This window comes from Crocuta crocuta, unplaced genomic scaffold (assembly GCF_008692635.1).
Source record: "Crocuta crocuta isolate KB4526 unplaced genomic scaffold, BGI_CrCroc_1.0 scaffold367, whole genome shotgun sequence".
NCBI lineage: Eukaryota > Metazoa > Chordata > Mammalia > Carnivora > Hyaenidae > Crocuta > Crocuta crocuta.
Window position 1 is genome coordinate 993986 of NW_027527936.1, and position 19453 is coordinate 1013438.

Genomic DNA, 19453 nt, shown 5'->3' on the forward strand with positions numbered 1-19453 from the left:
AGCATTTGGAGACATCTTATGATTTTGGTGGGCGAAACCACTGGCCTTGGTGTTTGGTGGTAGGAGGCTGAGGGAGGTGGCGAGGGGCTCCCAACATCTCGGCCCTAGCAACAGGGTGGGTGGTGATGTTCTTCGCCAGACTGAGAAAGCTTGGAGGAGGACCAGGACTGGGGGAGGTGCTGAGGCCAGTTATGGATGTGTTCGGGCACACAGGCACTGTGGGGTGTCCTGGATACGGGCATGCAGAAGCAGCTGACTGGGTCTGGAGTCCGGCTGGGGGAGAAATAGTGGCCAGGGACACAAAGTTGAGAGTGTTGGCAAATATTTGGAAAACTGGACCTCAGTCATCCCATCTGTAAGATGCTAGGAGGAAGGAGATAGCTGGATGTTTTTTTCTTTAAATGTTTTATTTATTTTTGAGAGAGAGAGAGAGAATGCAGGGGAGGGGCAGAGAGAGAGGAAGACAGAGGATCTGAAGCAGGCTCTGTGCTCACAGCAGAGAGCCCGACATGGGGCTCGGGTTCATGAACTATGAGATCATGACCTGAGCTCGATTCGGACGCTTAACTGACTGAGCCATCCAGGCGCCCCAATGGCTAGATGATTTTTAAGGTTTCTCCAACATGAGTAAGATTCCAATTGTTGAGGCTGGTAGGACCACAGAGACAAGGGGGAAAAGATCCACGGGGCCTGAAAGATTTGACAGAGGCTCTTTGGAGGTTCTTTGTTATTCTTTCCTCTGACTATCTTTTACCAAGTGGCTACTATGAGTCAAAGCTCTACTGGAGTTGGAAGAGTGAGTAAGACCTTGCCCTTTCCCTCAGGGAATTCAGTCTGGTGCTGGGACAAAGCAAAGAGCAATTACAAAAATGGAACCCAAGTACCCAGAGGCAAGCTTGGGAGACCAAGAATGCTTCCTAGAAGAACTGACATCCAAGACAACTCCTGAAAGTCAGGCAGAAGAAAGCTGCGTGGGGAATCTGGGCTGGAGAAGGTTGATTATGTGTTATTTTAAAGATTTCCATCCCTCCTGAATTTTTCACTTTGGACTCTTCCCTGAGAGTCTATTTCAGGTACAAGGGCCCAGATACCAGCAGTTGCATTTCATAGGCTACTTTGAATTGGTCTTCTTTGAGATCCTTCTCCTCAATGCTCCTTATGGCTTCAACTCCACATGCTAGCATTTGCTAGGGCTTGGATGAAGGCACGGCAAGAGAGGCACCTAGGGCACAAACTCAGGGAGGCACTCACTCTCGAGGGTGTGCAACGCGCCCCTGGCCCTGCTCCCATTCACACCCCCACTCCAGCCTCTAAAGTGCTCCTATCTTGCTGTCCACACACATGGCTCTGTTTACAAAGACCCTCCCCCACCCCCACTGGCCTGGTGAAAGCTCACTCCTGCTCCAAGGCTCAGCTCATCCTGGAAGTCTACTGCTCTCACCACCCATCCCTGCCTCCACCCCAGGCCAAGGTGGTCCTCTGTGCCCTAACAGCATGGTAACGGCTGCATTGTGCAAACCAGACTTTGGCATCAGAGCCCCGCTGTGCTATTTATCATCTGTGAACCACTCTCTGAGCTGGTTTCCATGTGTGGAAAATGTGGTGCCGACTTCACAGGGGAGTTGTAAAGATTAAATGAGAACATGTATATAAAGTGATTGGTACAGAGCACTTAGTAAGCAGTAGGTATTAATATTTTGTTTATACTTCTTCTAAAGCACTCATGTATTCTAATTATTCTCCTGCCTTTATCTTCACTATACCATACATCCCTTGGGGCAGGGAGGAGGAGGAGGAGGAGGAGAGGAAGGAGGAAGAAGATCTTTATGAATGACATTGAACAGGCACTAAGTCATATCTGCTGCATAAATCAAAGAAATAACCAATTCTATGGAAAAAGTTCTGGGCAGGAAATCTGGAGCCTTGGGCTCTAGTCTCACGGTCCCAGGGATGGTACAGTGCCTGCCCAACTTACATTCACTTGGAAGAAAAGCTGCCCAAACCACAAACCCCATTGAGCCCGTGCTTTAGACCACTTGGCCCCTTCAGCTTCTAGACTTGAACAAATGGGGCCAGCACCAGAGCCAAGGGTTACCGTTTCAAATATTAGCTCGTGACCTTTAACTAATGGCCTACCACAACAATCTGAGAGAGGCCAATTAGAGACTCTCTTGAACCAAGGAACAGAAAGAAGCTGTCAGGTAGCAGAGGGAGTTGGATCAGGGAGGTCAGAGACAAGCGAGCCTTGGCCAGTAAAGCCATATGCAAGCCAAGATAAGAGGGTGCAGAGACCAAGCAGCAGCAGAAGCTGGTTAGCAGGAAGAGGAGCAAAGGGCATCTCTGTGTAGAGATGGGGTGTCAGGGGAGGGAGAATGATTAGAATAGTGCATCCTAGAGCTGCCTCATTCCGCTGGCATTTCAATTCCAGTCCTTACAAGAAAATCCCTTATATTTGAGCTACATTGGGTAGATTTCTGTGCCTTGCAGCCCCATGAGGCTGACTCTACTTGTTATCTTGTTCAGTCTCTGCCCCTCCCTGTGCCTCAGTTTGATAGACCATGTCTATGGTTTTCTCCAGATCAGTGTTTGCTTTGGACACCATGTAGAGAGAATGAATTTTAGGTTGTTGGCAACTGAGTTCAGTATTAGTTACAGAGTTCCATGACATCCTGGCTCCCGAAATAGCTTGGTGACCGGTTAAAGAGCCTGTGGGAGGATCCAACATGTACCTGACTTTGAACCTGAGCCCTGCTGATAGTCTGCCTCCCCCTGTCCAGTGCATCCTTTGTTGGATCACAAAGGAACTGAGAAACCAGGGCTGGTGTTTCTCCAGTGTCTTTGGCCGCCAAATGCCCTACCTACTGCCTTAACGCTTTCCTGGACCCACTTCAGCATTTCAGAGGAGTCCAGTGCCAGGTCTGCGCCAAAGAAAGTGCCACTCCAGGAAGATTGTGAACAAAGAAAGTTTCCTTCTTTGGTGCTAAGATTTCCTGCCTTCCAGCTGTTTGGCTCTCAGCCTGTGCCCTGCCTTCGTCTTTCTAAGCTAACAACTATGTTGATAATACTTCCTTGCTTTTGTGTGGTGCTTTGTACTTTTCAGAGCATTTTCATGCTTGTTGTCTTATTTGATACTCACAGAAACCCAGGGAGGATGGGCCAGAAGAAGGGCATAGAGGATAATACCTATCATTTCTCTCATCCCAACACCCCCCCTTAAAACAATTTATTTTAAAAGAACTTAAAAAATGATCCCTCCAGTCTCTTCAAAATAGAAGAAAATAATGAGACTGATTAAGTGACTTGCCCAAGATCACAGGGCAGGTAGATGGCTGAGTTGGGTCTAGAAAGTTTCCAATCATGGATTACACTTAAGTGGGACACGCCTTGCAAAACAATACTGGCCATGGCAGGGCACCTCTGAGAGACGTTGTGTTGTCCACTGCTCCCCACCCCCATTCTAAGGTTTTATTTACTTTTGAAAGAGAGAGCATGAGCGTGTAGGTGCGGTGGGAGGAACAGAGGATCCAAAGTAGGCTCTGTGCTGACAGCAGCAAGCCTGATGTGGGGCTCCAACTCACCAACTGCGAGATCATGCCCTGAGCTGAAGTCAGATGGCCAACCAACTGAGCCAGCCAGGCGCCCCCACACTGCTGCCCTCTTGAGACCTCTGGGGACCATTTACCATCTTACCTCTCTTGTCCCTGCAGAGACCTGGCTACCCTACACTGGCATGGGTAGTGCCAGGAGCACACAGGGTTAGAATGCAAGCATTTGGTAACGGTTCCTTACATATTGGCAAAGATAAATGCTTTGGGAAGAGTCAGTGTTCTTGGTTTGATTACAGAGAGCTTCATGGAAGGCAAGACAGGAAAGGTTGAGAACCATGAATCCATCCTTCAACCAGCGCCTCTGAAAAAGAGGAAGCAGAAGTAATAGTTCCTGCCCATACCCCTTTCCTAAACTCTACTCTGCAGTGAGGACACCCTGCCCTGGCCCCTCTGTTTGGGGCCCCTTGCAAACTGTCCTCATTGCTGCACTGTCACCCGGTCAGAATGAGCCCACTCCCTGCAATCACAACACGGATTCAAGTTATCCTGGGAGACAGCAGTAAGTTCTCACTTCACAGTTCCAATAGTCAGGGGTAGGCGAGGAAGCAAAAGGAGTGGGAAGCTTTTTCTGTATTTTCTCCAGGCTCTGCCCTTGCTCCTTCCCCAGTGCCCCCTAGAGAGTAGTGTGCTTCTCTTGTGGCATCACCCAGCCCAGCAACTCCAAACAGCACAACTAGGAAATGAGTCAAGGCAGCCTATCCAATTGAACACAAGAGAACAGAAAATGTGCTTGGAATTTCTAACAGAGGGAATTAATTCCAGAGGACAGCTTAGAAACCTGTTGGCTTGTAGGAGCAAAAGGGTAAGGTGGGGCAGACTAGAGATTAAGAACTGCAGGAAGCTTCTACCAGGCTGGGAAGGTCAAATGGAAGGGTGTTCTTGGATCCTGAAGTGCACTTGTTGCTGACAGTGTGGGAGTTTAGCTTTTGAAATGATGCTGCTGGCAGAACTGCCAGAGGTCACTGGAGGGACCCACTGCTGACCCTCCAGGGCCACCAACACTGCTGGAGCCTGTGGCAGGAACCCACCACTGCTGGAAATCCCGACTGTCTCTGAGCCCATAACCACAGCTGCTGCCAGAGTCTCCAGTGGATGCAGAGAGAAAATGACTTTGTCTGTCCTGCTGCCGTCCCATCTCCTGCCATACAATTTCTCACCTGTACTTCCCGTTCTGACAGGAAGCCAGCTGGCAAAGGGGAGTCTGGGAAATGTAGTTTTCAGGGCCCAGCATTCTTCTGTACAAAGCAGAGCATGGAAAGGCTAGAGCAATAGACAAATGACCAGCACAAACGCTACTGAAACTTACACCTCATTTTGGCACCTTAAAGGCCATAGGTATTGGACGTTAGTTGATTACCTCATGACTCCATTTTCTCTCTTTTAGGATCCATGTGTTTCTAGGAAGCTGGCTCCCTGGGAGCAGAGCAGGACTGAGCCAGTCAATCCCACTGGTCAGAATGGTTGTTTCAGGGTGGTCATATGAATCAGCCAGTCCAATCAGAGGGAATCTCAGGATTTTTGCTGAGAAGTCTGGCACACAGACTGTCTCTTCCTTGCTAGCAATGAATGAGGAAGAGGCAGGCTTGGGAGCTGTTGGCAGTCATCTTGGGACAATAAGAGGAGCAGGAACCAGGATCAAAGAGTAGCCTTGAAGACGACTGGGAGATTAATTTAGGGGCACATAGCCCACATGCTGTGGCCACTGCGTAGGAAGGTCTGGCATAGTTGATCAGTCTTGCGCCCTTTATGGTGCCTATTAGCAACCACAAAGCAAGACCAATTTTTGAACATCATGCAAATACCTGGAAGAGAAAGAAAGTTCCAGAAATCAGCCTCTTTTCCCATGGTCACATCTTGGACCAGTGACATTTAAGCATTTTTTTATTGTACCTTCAATAAGAAATCAATTCAGTACACATGTAGCTGTACACATCACTGAAATAAAGCTTCACAACATTTTTCACTGTCTTTGCCCTGCTATGTGCAATTAATTCAACTTTTTCAATTCTAATCCATTTTTAAATAAAGCTGCTCATAAACTTCTAAATGATTTCATGATCTAAGGGTTACAACCTGCAGTCTGAAAAACATTGCCCTATACCATCCCATTACCTCTTGATTTTAAGCATGCTAACTTTTGTTAACTTTCCTGCTTTTGTACCCATAGTCCCTGTCTTCCTTTGCTCTGAAGGAAAGTTACAGTGTCCCATCACTTATCAGAGGTGAACCTCTTTCCAACCTGAGGCAAGAACACCAAGGACTTACCTCTGTAGATAGTCTTGTTTGCATTGCCAATTTCTGCCTCTCTACTGGAACGTTTAGTTTATAAAAAAGCTCTAGAGTCTCTCTTTTTTTTTTTAATTTTTAAATTTCTTGTATTTTTGAGAGAGTGAGTGAGTGCGGGAGGAGCAGAGAGATGGAGACAAAGAATCCCAACCAGACTATGCACTGTCAGCACAGAGCCCAAAGCAGGGCTCGATGTCACAAAACATGAGATCATGACCTGAGCCAAAATCAAGAGTCGGATGCTTAACCAACTGAAGCCACCCAGGAGCCCCTAGAGTCTCTCTTCTTAAAACAAAACAAAACAAAACAAAACAAAAACAATAAATAAAAAGTCCCCTTTGGTCCCATATCAACAGGCACTTTCTTAAGTCAACCCAGAGTAGATATGGTTGAGTGGAATAGGAAGTAGAAGGGTGACCTAGGGGTAAACTCAGTAGAAGGGATGAAGACTCTGTCAAGAAGGCAAGTAGTGGGTATGGAAGGGAGGAGAAGGCATAACAATTTATGTGAAGAGACAGAAATCAGAAATTGAATTTTTTTTGAGGGAGAGAGAAAGAGGGAGAGAGGATGAGTGGGGGAAAGGGAGAGAGAGAATCTTAAGCAGCCTTTATGCCCAGTGCAGAGCCCAATGTGAGACTCAGTCTTATAACTGTGAGATCAAAGAGCTGAAATCAAGAGTTGGACCCTTAACTGACTGAGCCACCCAGGTGCCCTGAAATCACAAGTGAATTTTGGCTCAAGAACTGCCTTCCTTAAACTCCACATTTGAGAATCCTGCTCCCTGGCTCCTTTGTTGGTGGAGCCTGAAATCTGGAGTGATTAAGCTCAAAGTTCAATACTAGCTCTGCCATTTCTGAGCTGGCTAAGTTTGGATAAATTACACCTCATCTTTAATTTTTCTCATCTGTAAGATTAGTCTGATAAAATCCACTTTATCAAGTTGGCTTAAGGATTAAATTAGGATCACCTGAGTGGCTCAGTCAGTTAAGCGTCCAACTTGGACTCAGGTCATGATCTTGCACTCTGTTAGTTTAAGCCCCATGTTGGGCTCTGTGCTGACAGCTCAAAGCCTGGAGCCTGTTTCAGATTCTTTTTCTCCCTCACTCTCTACCTCTTTGCCACTCTCTCTGTCTCTCTCAAAAATAAATAAACATCAAAAAATTTTTAAAGGATTAAATTAGATAAATACACGTTAGCTCTTACTATGATTGAGGCCTTTTCCTGTCCTTATACAAAACCTTACCTCTCCCCATCTACTAATAATAATTACCATAGTGGCCACTTGTTGAGCAATTAATTCCTCTGTGCCAGGCAATATGCTAAGGACCTTACCAACTGCTTCCAAGCCAGGAAGTATTCCCTGGCCATGTTCTTACTGCAGAGTTTTCTTTCTTTGATAATGTACTTAATATTTATAGAGTATCTAACATGCATCAGGGAGTCAACTGGCGTACTCACATCTCATTCATTCTATAGATGTTAGGTATGCTCCTACTATGGTGCCAGGAACTTACTAGATGTTGTAGATACCAAGATGAACAAGGCTCTGAACCCTGAAGGACTCACAATCTAGTCAACAGTAAGTGTTATGTAATGAGGGGATGTATAGGAGATGTTCATTCCTTGTGCCTTCCTTGGTCTAGACAGCCCCATCTTTGACTGCAAACCTAATGACTGATAGTGTTTGATTCTGTGTTTCTGGCTTGACTTTGGAGCCCTACTTTCAGGACATGCCTTTCAGTTCTCAACTGTCCATGGGCCACAAGGATTAAGAGTAAATTTTTGTGTTTCTTATCTCTCCCTGCCTGGGATCCCCCTCCAGAGGAAAGAAACTTACCAGATGTCTAAAGGACAGGTAAATTGCTGGTCTGGATTTTACCCAATCATACTTTTAACACTTTCTGTCTGAATCCACTCAGTCTCCTAATGGCCAAATTCAATGGACATTTTGTGCCTTTGCAGATCTTTCTGGTATCACATATCATGTACTGTTCTTTGTATCTTTCACCTCTATAGCTCAGAAAGGTTAAGTAACCTGTTCAACTTATACCACTAAGAGGTAGAGTTGGGACTCGAACCCAGACTAGGCTGACTCCAAAGCACATGCCTCAACCAACATTCCATACTCCCTTCCCAAGCAGACCAGCAGTCTAGACCTCAGCTGTCCAGTATGTAGTCATTAAGTCATATATTATTTAAATTGAAATTAAAATAAAATGAAATAAAAATTCAGTTTCTCAATTGCAGTAACTTTTGTCAAGTGCTATGCAGCCCTATGTGACTGATGCCTACTATGTTGAACAGCATAAATAGAAACCATTTTCACCATTGCAGAAAGTTCTATCGAACAGTGTTGGTTCAGGAAAGTATAGGGTAGCATTGGGTTAGACTCCATTCTGTCCTCTGATTTATTCTCTTTACCCTCTGCCCCCTTATTTATTCTCAGAGGGTGGGCAGCCATTCTTTGATCTGCCCAACTCTCTACTCCCACTTTTCTGGGAAGTGTTATTCCATCCCTTGCAATCACATCGTTACTCATAGGGTCACAGTATAATGCGATCACATTATAGCCATGTTCTACATGACCCTGTGCCCCTCTCCACAATGTTGATTGCTTCAGGGGTGGACACCTGGCCAAAGCTATAGCCCAAGCAGCAAAACCTCTCCCAGAAATTTAGAATGGAGCCTAAAAGCTTAGTTCCTTGGCTGATATCTTGAATGCAGGTGACCCGGGATCCACTGGTGACCATGTTTTCTTTATTTTTATTTTTTTAAATATTTTTATTTATTTCTAGGAGAGAGAGACAGCGTGAGCAGGGGAGAGTCAGAGAGAGAGGGAGTCACAGACTGAAACAGGCTCCAGGCTCTGAGCTGGCAGTCAGCACAGAGCCTGACACGGGGCTCGAACCCACGAACCGCGAGATCATGACCTAAGCGAAAGTCGGACGCTTAACCGACTAAGCCACCCAGGCGCCCCTGACCATGTTGTCTTTAATCCTGGTCAGGAAAACCTGTCTTCAGAGAGATCAAGAAATGACAAAACAGTGACACAGATTGGGGAGAGTTGGATCTAGAAACTCAGAGGATGTCAGGGCTCTCTGTCCCTTCTCTCTCTCTCTCTCTGAGTTTTGCCTTCCTCTGTGATCCCTTTATGCCCATGCAGGCTCTCTTCATGAAGCAGAAATGATGGCCACCCACAGATCCTTATGGCTCAAGATCTCCAGAAGAAAAGTCCTGTCTCTACTGTATCTATATTTCACATCTTTTAGAGGGCTTGGCTTTGCTTAGTGTGGGTTATGTGCTCATCTGTTCAGAAACTGTGACCTGTCTTAGCAAGGGTTCCTAGAAAACGAAGCCTGAAGAACGGATTATGTACTAAAGGCTTTTGTGGATGCACATTTCTAGGGCAGCGAGAATGAGGGGAGAGGGGAAGCAGGAAAAGATGGGAAGTCATGCAAGGAAATGTGTGCTACTTATTCACAATCACAATGAGCTGTGAAGAGACACGGCTACTCTCTTGAGAGGTCCACCTATTTGGCCATGCGGAATGTCTCTAGACAGGTTGTAGAGAGAAATTCCATCTTAAAACAGTCCATCAGAAGAAGGAAAAGAGAGCGGATTTTTCTATCCTGCCACTTCCTGTCTCGTCTCCCAGTGATCACTTTGCCCTATGGGTAGTTAAATCTCCTGTACTTCTAGGTTGCTTCATCAGCCCCTTCAGGAAGCCAGAGCTTCTGTTCTGTGAGGAAGTGTGTCACCAGGGTCTGGAAGTTGCAGAAGCCATAGAATACATGTTTGTGATTGGTTGGCCTCAGGTAGCAGAGCTGTGAGACCTCACTCAGAGTTGATCAGCCGTGCCTGTGGGTGAGGTGGACCAAATAACTAATGCCATGAGAATGGATGACACTGAGAGACTGAGGAAGCACTGGGCCAAGATGTGGGGATCATTGTGATCAGTCAGACTGGGTCATATGCCTGTCCCTATGGCTGATGGGATATGGAAGGTACACCGTGGAAGGAAATATCCCATCCACCTTCCCCTTATGCCAGTTCAGATCCTCAGAAAATCAGATATCAAGGCAGGATTAAGTGCAAGGAATTTATTATGAAAAAACACCTGTGAGAGGAAATGGGGCAGAAGCTGAGAAAGACTGAGTGAGGACCACCAGACAGTGATGTAGATCTGACCCTGAGGGAAGGTGAGAGAAGGAAGGGGTTCTAGGTGGAAGAGTCTTAGTCTGCAGTGCAGTTTTCAGGAAAGTGTGCCAAGGCCATTGAGGAGTCCTTGAGCCAAAGTCGCTCATCAGAAAAGTATCCATTTATCCTGGAAAAAAAAAATCCCATCCTGAAACTCCTGCTGGGGTGTCAGTGGCCAGGACCAGCCCATGGGGAGTGAAGCCTGGGAGTGAGGGGTGATAGATTTCATAGCTCAGCAGTGTGGCTGCTGCTGAATTATATTTCTCCCAGTTGGAGATCTGAAAAGTGCATTCTCATAGCCACACACTAACCCAGCCCAGCACTACATGCAGATAAAGAAGGATGGTTCTACAGTCTAAAAGAAGAAAAGATGTACAGTGCCATTCCAGTTGAAAGGGCAAAGACCTTGAGCAGGCAAGATGACGAATGTCCACCCATAGCCTACAATGTCTCATTTATAATTCAAATTCTACATGTTCCAACCTAAACTCATGACTTCTCCATGCTCTGGAAAAGACCAGAAGTCTTCATCTGGCGACCTCCATCCTCCTAACTGTGAAACCTAGAAGTCATACTAAACACCTCTTGATTCCCTCTCCCCCATCCCCTGAAATAGGCAATCAGAAGTCCAGTCCTTCCAATCCTACCTTGGAAATATCACCTCTACACTTATACCCTCTTCCCTCCATTTTCATTGCTACTGATGTATTCAGGAGCTCATTGCATCTTTCCTGAACTACTGTGAAAGTCTCCAGTGGTTATCTTACAATCCTGTTCCCCGTTCCATCTTTTTTTTTAATGTTTTTTAAAAAATTTATTTCTGATGGGCAGAAGATATGAACAGACACTTCTCCAAAGAGGATATCCAGATGCCAACAGACACATGAAACGATACTCAGCATCCCTCCTCANAAGAGCTACAGAATCTGAAACAGGCTCCAGGCTCTTAGCTAGCTGTCAGCACAGAGCCTGACGTGGGGCTCAAACCCACAAACCGTTAGATCATGACCTGAGCCAAAGTCGGACACTTAACTGACTGATCCACCCAGGTGCCTCAATCCTGTTCCATCTTCTTATCTCTGCCAGATTGTCTTTAAATGCAGATTTGACCATGTCAATCCCTTTGTAAAAGCTTCTATTACTGGGAATGTAAAATGGTGTAGTCATGGTGGAAAATAGTATGGCAGTTCCTCAACAAATTAAACAGAATTACCATATGATCCAGAAATTTCACTTCTAGGTATATACCCCAAAGAGTTAAAGGCAGGGTCAGATAATTGTACACCAATATTCACAGCCAGCATTATTCACAGTACCCAAAAGATGGAAACAACCCAAATGTCCACTTAGGGATAAATGATAAACAAAATGTGTTATATATACATAACAAAATACTACATTCGGCCATAAAAAGAAATTTTGGTGTGATGTGGATTAACCTTGAATACATTATGCTAAGTGAAATAAGCCAGACACAAAAGGACAAATATTGAATGAGTCCACCTACATGAGGTATCTAGAGTAGTCAAATGCAAAGAGATGGAAAAGAGAACAGTTGTTACCAGGAGCTGGAGGAAGGGAGGATGGGGAATTACTGTTTAATGGCTGTAGAGTTTCAATAGGGGATGATGGAGATGGACAATTCTGGAGATGGATAGTGCTGGTATTTATAGAACAATGTGAATGTACTTAATGCGAATGAACTATATACTTAAAAATGGCTAAAGCGGACATAGCAATGAGAAAGAATGACATCTGGCCATTTGTAGCAATGTGGTTATTATGCTAAGTGAAATAAGTCAGGCGGAGAAAGACAGATTCCATGTTTTCACTCATATGTGGATCTTGAGAAACTTAACAGAAGACCATGGGAGACGGGAAGGGGGAAAAAGTTACAGAGAGGGAGGAGGCAAACCACAAGACTCTTAAAGACTGAGAACAAACTGAGGGTTGATGGGGGCTGGGGAAGAGGGGAAAGTGGGTGATGGGCTCTGAGGAGGGCACTTGTTGGGATGAGCACTGGGTGTTGTATGGAAACCAATCTGACAATAAATTATGTTAAAAATTGGCTAAAGTGGTGAGACAAACAAAAACAAAAAAAATTCCACACTAACTCTACTTAGCAGAAAATAAAACCCAAGAGCCTTACTCTGACCACATGTAACTTTCCAGATGATTCTCCTTCCTTTTCCTCACACTCTATGTTTCCTCAAGTGATCTCCTGCTGCCTATATTTGCTCCAGGGGCCACCTACAAAGAGCATGCTCTTCCCCTAGTTCTCATATTTTCAAGACCCTGTTCAAAAGTCACATCCTTGCAAATCTTTACTGAACTCCTCTCTCTGTTTCATACAAAGTGGAAATAATCACTCCCCTTTTTGAACTCCTATCGCTTGTGAATTATGTCTGTCTTTAACACTTCCTGCTTTTCTTTTCTTTTTAAAGTTTATTTATTTATTTTGAGAGAAGCAGAGAGAGAGAGAGAGGCAGAGAGAGAGGGAGAGAGAGAGAATTACAAGCAGGTCCCTTGCTACCTGCGCAGAACCCGAGTGGGGATCCATCCCATGAACGGTGAGATCATGACCTGACCCCAAATTAGGAGTCAGACGCTCAACTGACTGAGCCACCCAGACGCCTCATACTGATTTCCTTTTGGGTCACAGAAGGCACACAGGGAGATAGAGAGGTAAGCAGAGGGTAGCCTAGCTGGCCCTCGAGACAGGTCACTCTATAGGGCTATAACTGCAAAGAATTTACCAACATCCTAGAACTGGTCTTCAACTTTGCCAGTTCAGAAGCCTGATTTTAATAATTAAGCAGCGTGAAATCTCTCTCAAGGGGCCTCTTGTATCCACCAAGTTCACAGAAACTGACACTTATAGAAGACACAATCCAATAGATAAATAGAAAAATAGAAAAATGTAATTATCCTCTAGGTAGTAGATCACGAAATTCTGTCCCCACAGGTGAGATATTTGCTGGGTGAGCACAGAATCACATCAGGGAAGCACGCTGACCTTAAGAATTTCTTAGCTGAGGCAGCCTGAGATACTCTCACCCACTGTAGGGATGACATGGACAAGGAAATCCTAATGTATTGGTCAGCGTGATGGAGGTAGGGCTTAGAAGGGGAGTGCTAATGTTCCCTTCTGTGACTGCCCTGTTTTGGGCTGGCATGGCTGATTAAGCCCTTTGATTCACAGAATCTGTCTCCAAATAGGATACAGAAAGATTGGGTGATGAGATTGACTAGGCATATATTTATTAAATTACAATCACATTTGCCTTCACGAGATTCCTCCTGTATGACCTGGCCCAGAGTTTGGTTTGCTTTTTGATCATGTTTGTAGAGAAGCTCTCCGCTTACTGCCAGAGAGCTAATTTTAGGGTTGTATTAGTCAGCTGAGGCTAGCTAGATTCTGCTACAGTAACAAGCAGCTAAACCAGTTTCATTGGCTTACTACAAAGGCTTATTTCTCACTCACCTTACATTACAGCTCATGTATATCAACTGTGGCTCTGCACATCTTCATTCTGGGACCAACCCTGGAGAAGCAGTTCTATTTGGGACACGCTGCTCTCATGGCAGAAGAAAATAATATGGTGGAATCATTAGATGGCCCATACATTTCTGCTCAGATGGATTCACATTTCATCGATCAAAATAATGCCAAGCTTGATGACATTAGTGTGAGAAGTATGATCTCCTAGGGACAGACCTGACAGGCAGGGTTTTAGAAAGGCAGGGGCAGAGAATATTGATGATAATAGTCTACAACAAGGACTAGTACTCAGTCTGTGTACCAGTATGACTGGTACCAGTTGTACTACTGTTAAAATACTGAAATGGTTTTGTACTGACAAATGCTTGCTGTCCCAAGCCCCCAGAGATCTCCCCACTCCTGGGAACTACTATTCACAAATTAGCAACTTTGGTTAATACCTAGCACAGAAAGCTCTCTCCAGGATGGTTTATGGACTGCAAATCTGCTAGAGCAATGCTTGAGCACTACTTGTCGTTCAATATGTTTATGATTACCTTTGGCTGATTTCTTCTACTATGGAAATTCTTATTAGTTTAATTCTCAGGGCAACCTGATTTCCAGGTTCTTGGAGAGAAACTGACTGCAGCCCCTATGTGCTGTCAATACTTAATTTAAACAATATCTAATAATACTAATTTATGCTGGTTCCTACACATATTTACTTTGCAACAAAGTATATGTAATAATTAATAGGTATTTATAGAAGGACTCACTTAGCTTTTTTCCATTAGCTAAGCTCATCTTTGTACCATCTTAACATACTGTTTATTTTGGGTCTCTCTGTTTTGAAAATTTTTAAATGTTTGCTTATTTTTTGAGATCCAGAGTGCCAGTAGGGAAGGCACAGAGAGAGAGGGGGACAGAGGACCTGAAGCAGGCTCTGTGCTGAACCCAGAGAGCCCCAATGCAGGGCTTGAACTCACCAACTGTGAGGTTATGACCTAAGTGGAAGTCAGACGGTCAACCAACTGAGCCACTGAGGCGCCCCATCTCTGTTTTGAATTTTTAATGCCATTTCTCATGTCTGAAAATGTCATCATTATCACTAACTTCTTTATGACACTTCTGCAATTTGCAAAGCACTCTCCCTTACACTATTTCATTCAATCTCCCCAACACTCCCAGGAGATAGGAATTAGATCATTTTACAGACAAAGAAATTGAGACTCAGTGAAGTCAGGTGTCTTCTAGCTAGTTAGGTTTTGTTCATTCATTCATCAAATATTTATTGAGTGCTTGAAGTGAGATTTATTCAGGTTGGATCTGAAAACAATTTTCCTGAATTCAAGTCAAGGGCTTATTCCAGTACACTCAACACCTTTATCACCAGGGTCATACACTCAAAGGGAAGAAATAATAATAGTGTCTTGATTATATTGTTTGAAGACCCCTGCAACCCTAGTCTCAGCAAGGCTCCAAGGTCATTTATAAAATTCAAGGTAACCACTAGCACGAGTAGTTTCATTTCTCTCTGTGCTTAACACCTAACGCGTAGGTTCAATGTACATAGTTCCATTCAATACATATTTGGTCAATTTATCTACAGGTATTGGAGCTACTTAAATTGAGTTTTGACACTTACTAGATGTGGGACTAGTCACCTAGTCCCTTTGAGTATCAGTTTTATCATCTGTAAAGCAGAAATACTAACGCCTTGGGATCCAGTGGTTATGGAGATTAAACGGATAAAAAGATGTAATGTCCACCGAAGTTGGGGTTTTCAATTGTCTTGATGAAGTTTTAAACTGCATTTAAATGAGAAAAGCAGTGTCTATGTCGATGTAAGGTTACAAGCTAACAATTCTTGGGAGGTGCTGTTCTTTACTCTGGAGTATAATATTTTAGTTTGGGGGATAAATCCCCTTTTTGGTACTGGTAGCTATCTTCTTTACCCGCGCACGTAATCTGGCATCCCCATATCGTTCTTCGTCCCCCAGCTCTCTTTCCTTCCAAATTAAACAAACCCCAAAAAACAAAACAAAAATACCCTCCCGTATTTCCTAACATTCAAGTGCGCGAACCACATCAAAAGCCCGCAAGCTTAGAACGCCTAGTGGAAGTCACCAGGAGACGCCTCCGTATCCCCTAGAAGGGGGTGGGGTCAGAAGGCTCTCGGATCTCACTCCGCCCCCCAAGTCGTCGCCCCTTCCTAATTCTCGCGAGATTTCAAACAACTCAGCTTCTGCGCATTTCAAGATAGAGGGAGTCAAGGCGCCAAGGGAGGGGGAGGGGAAGGGGGGTAGGCAGTGCAAACGGCGTGGCCGCCATCTTGTTTGTGCCCCCGCTTCGCGCGCGCTCCGTTCTCGGTGACGCACGCTTCCCCCTCCCCTCCGCCGTGCCCAGGCCTCTGCACTGCCCGACTCCGTAGGAGCGCGGGGGCGGCTCCTGCTCTTTCCTGGACTCCTGAGCAGAGGCGTGTGAGTGTGCGGGAGCGTCTGTGGAAGGGAGGGTGAGAGGCGAGCGGCGGCGGCTGGGGGAGGGGCAGCGCTTCCCGCCTTCGGTGGAGACCTCACTTCCCTCTCGCGGCCGCCGCAGTAGTTCGGTCCGGCCTGCCCGCCGCCATGTTGTGTTCTCGCCAGGCCCGCCGCTGTCTCCGCCGTCGCGCTCCTGGGGTCCGTGCGCCTCGTCGGCCCGGCCCGCGGGCTTTCTCCCATTGGCGGATGGCGACTGCGGGGGGGCTCGCTCGTGATTGGTCGGTGGCGGGGAGGCCGCGGACCTGGCACCTTATTGGTCGCGCTGGCTCCGGCCTGGGGGGTGATGAAGGAATCGGAGGCTGCGGGGATGCGGGGATGCGCGCGTCTCGGGCTGCGGCGGCCGGGAGGTGACCCTCTCTGATGCAGGCGTGGGGTGGAGGCCGGGGGCGAGCCTAGAGACCTTAAGGGGAAGACAGGGTGATGGCCTGGCAGGTGCTGTGGGGGTAGCCTGTGCACGGCCCGGAGTGGGAGGCACTCCTAACCTCAGAGGTACCCTCCGTGGAACATGCGTCGTCCAGTAGAGTTGCGTACAGACCCCGAGGGTGCCATCTTTGGCAACATTGAAACCTGAGTCAGGGGCTGAGAGGGCCTTTGAGATCCAAGAATGCTAGACTTGGAGATGTTTTTTAAAAAAATTCTGGTATAGTTAGCATACAGTGTTACATTAAGTTTCCCAGCACCCAGTGCTCATGACGGGGAATGCACTTCTTACTCCCCATCACATAATTCACCTATCCTGCCACCTGTTTCCTCTCTGGTAGCCATCAGTTTGTTCTCTATATTTACCGTAGACTGGAGTTTAACACAGTCTGTGAATGACCTTGATGTCCATGGTATAGGAAGAAAAGGCATCAGGGCCTTAGGGACCTATCTAAAGGATAGGATGAGATCAAGGATTTTGCTGCAGAGTGCCAGCATTGAAACTGAAGTTTCAAAGTCACCAGACCTGGGATGCGATATGAGGAGAAAATAAACAGACCCAACCCGAGAGATGGATCCTGTTACATGAGTGTGCTGAGTGTTCACCAAGTCTAAGAGGCACGGCATTAGGTAGTGACAGATCTAGAAGAATGAGGAAGTGCGAAGCATTGGGGGAACATTTTCAGACTTGGGAATTATAGTAAGGGAGCAATTATAGATTATTGGGTCTCAGGACCATGCAGCTAATTTTGAGATGTTGTTATATGAAGTTTTCCTGTATTAGGAAGGGTACATGTCAGGGCTGAGTTTCTAAAGCTTCACTTGCTAACAGATATTAGATACTTGGCATTTATTTGTTGAATAGATATTGATAGGTTCCTCTTTAGTGGAAGAGAGCTTAACAGAGATCCTAGACCTTGGCTTATTTGTTTTCTTTCTTTTTTTTTTAAAGTTTATTTTTGAGAGAGAGAGAGCGGGCGCATGCAAGTGGGGTTGAGAGAGAGGGAAAGAAGAGAATTCCAAGCAGGCTCTGCACTACTCGTACAGAGCCTGACGCAGGGCTGGAACTCACGAACTGTGAAATCATGATCTGAGCCCAAGTCAGACACTTAGACTAAGCCACCCGGCGCCCCTGTTTTCTTTCATATATACCTAAAAAGTACAATCACCTTCATGTGCACTTAAAAAAACTTTTTTAAAGAAATAAGCAGACTGGAAGGAGAATAAACTAGTGCATAGTTTCTTGCATCTTGTTTTGAGTAACAGGACTTGTCAGCCCTTTCTGGATTGTATTTCACTTTTGTTCTAATCAAGGGTTTAGGTTAAGCTTGTTGGAAGTATTTTATCATTTTCCATTTTATTATTATGACTTGAATTGTTCTACGTTTGCTCTTCCCAAGGTTTAGGGATCATGGAAACACATTTATGTTAAACCTCTCAGTTTCCTAATTTGTTTTTCCTTGTCTATGTTAGGTGGTCCTTTCTAGTTTCAGATAGATGGTACACATCTGTTTTTGTATCAATTTCAAGAAATTTCTCCGTTTTTGAAACTTGCTCAGTTTATGAATGCAACAAAATTTTCAAGAGAGAAGGGGAAAGTAGTAGAGGAAGGGAATTGACATTTGGGGGCACATTTTTCCTGTTATGTAGGCATTATCATTTGCATACTGCAGAGGAGAAAATTGAGGATCTGAGAGGTTATGTAGCTTGTCTAGCGGCTGTGTGGTTGAACTGGGATTCAGATCCAAGTTGCCCAATGGCAAAGCCTGTAGTATTATCTGCTATGTCGTGTTATCAATATAAACCTGATTAGTCAAACTTCCAGATAGCATTCTATTTATTTGTTTGTTTATAAAATGTAATTTATTGTCAAGTTAGCTAACATACAGTGTATACAATGTGCTCTTGATAGATAGCATTATATTATAAAGTGGGTCATCTGTCTTTGATTGCTGGGTGTTAGGAGTGTATTGAGTGAGGAGAATATCTTTAACAAGAGTTTGTTGTACTGTTTCAAAGATTCAGACCACAGAGTAGGAGCCATGTAGAATATAGGTTCTTCAACTAGGTATTTCACTATCTCTTGTCTTGTTTTCTATTGTGTAGAGAAAGCTTAAAAAAGTAAACTCTTGGAGTTTTTCTGAAGTCAGGTAGATAATAAGGAAAAATATGTACAGAAAGTTTAAGAATCCGCATTCTTTAAAACCAGGCTTCAGAATATTGCTGATACAGTCTTTCTGTATATGGAAGTGATTAATGCCAAGGAGTGAGGAACTATAAGTATATAAAGAACTCACCTGGGAGCTTTTTCAAATATCACTAGTTCTTTAGATGTTTGTCTCCAAACCCTGAGATCTGTCCGGAAGCCTAGTGCCTTCTTCAAAACCATGGGATAGTGACTCTAGTATTTGCTTATCCTAAATGATGTGTAAAACTAAAACTGGATGCAAAATATTTGCAATCCCAATTTTGCACGGAAATCTTTAAGTAATTCAGGTTTCAAGGGAAGACCAGTGATTTGGAAGTCTTGAGTTGCTTTGTGACTTGATGCAGTTAGGTGAGGGTCTCCTCCCTTTTATTTGCAATTACATTGCAGTGTAGGAGATAGAGTTAAAAGAACAAGGGGAGTTAGGACTTGCCATATTTTGGACATTGGTCATCTCAAGCTTCATTTGGCTCAGTCATTAAGTTAGCCAAATATGAAGAATGTTATGGCATCCATAACTTAGTTCTCTTTTTAGTAAGTCTAGACAAGGTTGCAAAACCAAACATACACATATTCAGCAAGCATTTCTTAATTACCTGCCCTTCAACAGTGGCGATCATCTTTATCCCCATTAACTCCTTACAGCCATGGCCAGTTGCTGGGCCTTGTTATCATCTGGTATTGACCACCCTAGAAATCTGGAACTCCCAGGAGGTCT

General features: G+C 44.9%; 1 protein-coding gene and 1 long non-coding RNA gene across 6 annotated transcripts in view; one reads left to right on the forward strand and one right to left on the reverse strand.

Moving 5' to 3' along the window:
- Positions 1-3816: 3816 nt before the first annotated feature.
- On the reverse strand, positions 3817-15826 carry LOC144221497 (uncharacterized). Its single transcript, XR_013332090.1, has 4 exons — positions 15218-15826; positions 13576-13664; positions 4966-5410; positions 3817-3909 (listed from the first exon to the last, which is right to left on the reverse strand). It is a non-coding gene; the product is annotated as an uncharacterized LOC144221497 (long non-coding RNA).
- Positions 15827-15892: 66 nt separating this feature from the next.
- The window catches only part of NFYC (nuclear transcription factor Y subunit gamma), a 64099-nt gene continuing 60538 nt past the window's right edge, over positions 15893-19453 (forward strand). For 3 of the 5 annotated variants that reach the window (XM_077751981.1, XM_077751982.1, XM_077751983.1), the window contains exon 1: positions 15902-16052. The gene's annotated coding sequence lies outside the window, so the exon portion shown is untranslated. Of the gene's footprint in view, positions 16053-19453 lie in introns of all 5 variants that reach the window. The other 2 variants (XM_077751980.1, XM_077751975.1) reach the window with 2 other exon arrangements.